A 5,218-nucleotide genomic window follows, 5' to 3' on the forward strand; every position below is an offset into this window, starting at 1 on the left:
TATTGTTCTTCATTCACAACTGGGTTCGAACCGAGGGTCCAATCGAGGGCGAGATCGTTGTTCAACCTAGGATCAGACTTGGTCATAACATTGCGATTGATTTGATCGTTTATTTCGTCTTTAATTCATTTATCTGTTATTCTTAATTATTCGTGTTGAATTAAACTACATATCATTTAAATCACAAATAAATTTAATTGTTACCTTTTGGGGTAAACAAGTGTGTCAAGTGAGACTAAATTATAAGACCAGAAAAGAGCTCTACACAATAACATATAATATTGGACTTGATACGAAGCATTATAGATATGTTACTTCGTATTTTGTAATATATTGTCTTCAGCACAAACTACCAAATCCTAAATAATTAGATTCTTTTTTAACAGGTAAGTTTCTTTAAAATAAGGGTGCATTGTACAAGTTTTGATTATATAGTAACAAAAAATACAGCGGAAAGAATTAATGACAGTAGTAGATATAGTACAAAGACTGGGTCTCGATATGTTTTACACGTGAGTGAAATAAAATAGCATTCATTCAATTATTACAAGCAATAATTCATGTTTCTTTTTTTTGGCTACAAGACAATTTCATGGGGTTGGTGAGCTTGTCATTTTAATTGGGGGATATGATGGGAAGGAAATGTGTACCACTATAATGCACTATTGAAATATAGACCCCCGAAGGGGGATTTATTGGCTCGATCAATATATGTTTACATTGAGAAGGTTGTTTAAAGGGAACAAAGACTGTCAAGGTGCAAATATATTCCCTTCTTTTAACTCAATTCGATAACGTTGGGCCAATAGCAATACTTCACTTGAATTTGCTCATTACGTCAAAGTGCTTCAGCAAAATGATCAGGCTTCTTAGTCATTGGGATCGGCATTGTGAACAGATTCGCTACCAAAAGTTATATATATTTAGGGTGTGTTTGATACGAACGAAAATATTCTTCTTGAAAAATATTATTTTGGAAAATAAGTAGTTTTATCACTTATATTTTCATATTTGGTTGGTGAGTGGAAAATTTTTTTGAAAAATATTTTTTCGTGTGTGATTAGTGAATAGATTTTTTTTATAAAAATAATATGTAATTTAGGCAACCACTATGTGAGAAAAAATGGGTAAGGGAGTGAAGGGCAGGGGGTAGAGGAGGGGTGGGGGTAAGGTGGGGTGGGATAGTAGGGGTGGTGAATAGAGTGTGGAAGATTGAAAAAGAATATTGAAAAATATTTTCCCTCCTATAGGTAAAGAAAAAAATTTCCTTCAATTAGAAGAAAATAAGTTCATAAGGAATTGACGTAGACCTAAAGAATGATTGCAGATAGATTGCTTATACTATACATAAAAAATATGTATTGAGATTTGATAAGAGATCTTTAGGATTTTCCTCTTAATTCATTTTATAGTTAGGATCCTATGTACATGTATATATATGTATCACTTCACGGAATAACATATCAAATTGATTCTTCCATACCTTGTCTATTACATAGTATCAAAGCCATATTTGCGGCTTCGCCGGAGTTGTGTATATCTCGCCGTAATTGACCAAAACTTTCCGGCAAACACGTGGAGGCACGTGTGTGGTCCATTCTCTGTCCATCTTTATTCTCTAAGATTACCTTGATATTTTCGGTCAATTGGTGGTTGTCTTTTGATCACAAAACCTCGTTTTCGTGAAAAAAATCTCGGACCAGATTGTATTACAACCAATATTGGTCAAGTTTGAGTTCTTCTACTGTTTGATTTGTCTATGGGGTTCTGAAGTATTTTGTGGGACAATATACTTGCATCTAATTTTGCTTGTTTTGTGAGTTGGTATTTGTTGGGTTGGTATTACGTTTATGTTAAGTCCTTTTCTTGCCAGAAACATTATTTTGGTCTCTTTAATTACACTATTGGCCATTGAAAGAATCTGTTTGCTTAAAGATGGGGGATAACAAGACTACCGTGACTGACATTGTTCCTACTATGTCCAAAATTACAGAGCATATATTAAATGGTTCTAATTATTTAGAATAAAGTAAGACTATTAGGGTTTATTTGCGTAGTGTTGAGAAAGATGGCCATTTAGTTCAAGACCCCTACAGATGGAACTAAAAAAAACATGGATGAGAGATGATGCACGATTATTTTTACAAATTAAAAATTCTATTGATAGTAAAGTTGTTGGTTTGACTACTCATTGTGAGTATCAAAGAATTAATGGACTATTTGGAGTTTTTATATTATGGCAAAAGAAAAATTAATATTTGGCTTAAAGTATGTGTATTTATATGCATATCGTCTCATATTTTACTCACATTTCGTGAATTTTGTATGTGTAATATAATACTTTATTCTCATTCGTGGTACTTTTATGTGTAGGAGTTACCTGGAAGCATTGTGGAACCCGCATCACTTGCGTGATAGGCGGGAATACTCAGAATCAAGTCTAATGATTTTTATTGGTTGCTCTACTCTCAGGAACTTTGTTTGAATGCGAAGAATCAGGAGCTAAGATAGACTTCAAGGCTTTGACCTCGAACTTGAGAGAACATTTCAGAGGAGGTTGAGAGAAGCAAGGGACACAGATAATCTTCAGGAACTTGTTCAACAACCTGTGGACATGGCAGACGAGCAACATATGGCGGTTCAGGAGGTGGCGATGCCTATCATTGCTAATGTCGCCTCCATCATCGTGAAGTCCAAAATCACTAGGCACATTGAGCTAAAATAGAGCATGATCTAGCTGCTACATGCAAACGGGCAATTTATGGATCTATCACATAAGGATTCTCAGCAACACATTCTGAACTTCTTGGAGATTAGTGATACTTATATCACTAATGGAGTCACTCCAGACTATGTGAGACTCACACTGTTTCCGTTCCTCTATTGGGCGAAGCAAAGGGATGGTTAAAAGCGGAACCGGCTAACTCTATTACATCATGGAATGATTTGGCTAGAAAATTTTGGCACGGTTCTTCCCGTCAGGCAAAACTGCAAAGATCAGAAGTAAAATAGTAGCCTTTAAACAGAAGGCTGGTGAGTCCTTATATTCAGCTTAGGAGAGGTTTAAGGGGCTGATTTGGGATTGCCCTCATCACAACCAAACTAATGAAGTGTTGACTCATACCTTCATAGAAGGGCTACACCCAGAGACCAAGATTGTGGTAAACACTGCAACGAGAGGTCAAGTGTTGGAGAAAAGCTTTGATGAGATTTATGCATTGTTGAATAAATTTTCCAAAATTAATCATGACTGGCAAGGAGAGATGGGCAGACACACAGTTCAAAAATTCGCAGGATTCCTCAAGTTGGACGTTATTTCTGCATTATCAGCGTTGGTTGCCACATTGGCCAACCAAGTCAATAAGATGACCCTGGTTATCAATAAGCAGCAAGCTCAGCCAGTGCAACAGGTTCATACATTTTGTGAAGTATGTGGAGAGGGTCACACGAGCGATCTCTGCCCAGCAAATCCAGAGTTTGCATGTTTTGTGGGTAATGAAAATTGAGGCCAGGCAAATCATTATGGCAACACCAATAATCCAAACTGGAAGAACTGCCCAAACTTTTCTTGGGGTGGAAATCAAGATACTCAGAATCAGTACAGGCTACAAGCTCCTCAACAGCAATATAGACCACCACAGTTGATTTCAATAGAACTACCAAGGTGTGGTAGAATTTTTTGCAAGCTAGGCCGATGCATGTGGAACATAACGCTGGTTGCACCTGTGCCCGAGGATTATATCTTCCCACCTTACCTTTGCTTTGATATTTTATATACATCGAGGATTATGCATGAAAATAAGTGCGGGGTGGGAGAATTACTTTCTGTGTAGCGTAACTGTATAAAAGTTGTCATTATTTTTCTTTTTATAACTCGTAATAAGTAGTTGTATAGCTTAGAGTAGTAGACAAATATTGAAAAAAAATGAAAATATAGAAATTCAGAAAAAAAACAGAAAAACACTCGAATTTTTCCCGATGATAAATCTCTTGGACAACTTTCTTGAGGGATTAAGGTCCAATTAAAAATACCAAAAAAATTTTCTTTTACTTTTATTAGGATAGTTAAGTAGTAATTCCCTTGATTTTTCTTTGAGCACCGATTCTTTTCTAAGGGTATAGCTTGAACCGGGTATTTTAATTTTATCTTTTTACGAGTAGGATAAGAAAAAAACTGAGTTGTTCTAGATGCATGTTGACATGTTTGGTGCTGACACATTTAGGCTATGATATGCGCTCTGTCTTCCTGTTGTATTTGATTTGAATTGTGATGCTTAAATGAAATAAATAGCCTACTCTGTGATGTCTTTTCTCAGTTGCTTGACTTGTATGTCATCTAGTGCATTCTTGATTAAAATTCTCAACTATATGTGCTTGCTTGACTTGAGAGTTTAACAGAACCGTCTTGATTGAATCATGTGCAATGTGTGTGTGAGGATTTGTGATATTCTGTGCTATCCTGTAGAGTCTAGAACTTGGCCGGTGTGTTAATCGAAGCAAAATCATTAAGTGGTGCTAGTCTAGGAGATGATGTAGACAGTTCTTTGCTTGATCATAGATGTGCTTGTCACTTACAAATAAAACGTTTCTGTTGTTAGCCCTTTGAGCCTGTAGTCCTTTTCCTTGGAACCCACATTACAAGCGCTATCCCTATTTTTGTTCTTAACTTAAGCTTGTTGAACCTTTACCTCTGAAGGCACTTAGGCGCTAAAAGAAGTAAGGTGAGATAATGGGATGTAGCTTTAGAGTGGTACCATGAAAGGGACCACAATGTGCTCTAAAGTTATAAAAAAGGCCGCTAGCCGATGAATCTTAATGTAAGAAGTGTGTATAGAAAAAGAAAAAAAATGAGAAGAAGAAAAGAAAAAAAAAATACAAGGAAAGAAATATGAATTATATTGATGTTCAAAAAGAAAAAAACACACCTCCTAATCTTCCTAATTCGTGCTAGTGGGGATATAGAAGTGCTGAATTGAAAAAAGGCTATGTTGTGTATGGGTGGTGGCAAAATGAATTGATTGAGAAGAATATATGTTTGCACGTTGAGTGTAGTATATTAAAGTGCTTAGGAGGGTTAGTCACTATTCCTAAATTTATCCTACCCGTCCCTTAGCCTACATTACAAACTGACAATACCTAATTGATCCTAGACTTGGCTAGCTCTATTTAGTAGAGATATACACTACAGGCAAGCCTATGGTACGACCACAGGATGCAC

At 36.1% G+C, this 5,218-nt stretch overlaps 1 non-coding gene across 1 annotated transcript; it reads right to left on the bottom strand.

Annotated features, from left to right (window-relative positions):
* Positions 1-2,993: 2,993 nt before the first annotated feature.
* On the bottom strand, positions 2,994-3,100 carry LOC142178771 (small nucleolar RNA R71). Its single transcript, XR_012707024.1, has one exon. It is a non-coding gene; the product is annotated as a small nucleolar RNA R71 (small nucleolar RNA).
* Positions 3,101-5,218: the final 2,118 nt, after the last annotated feature.

The sequence above is a fragment of the Nicotiana tabacum genome, chromosome 24 (assembly GCF_000715075.1).
Source record: "Nicotiana tabacum cultivar K326 chromosome 24, ASM71507v2, whole genome shotgun sequence".
In the NCBI taxonomy this organism is placed as follows: domain Eukaryota; kingdom Viridiplantae; phylum Streptophyta; class Magnoliopsida; order Solanales; family Solanaceae; genus Nicotiana; species Nicotiana tabacum.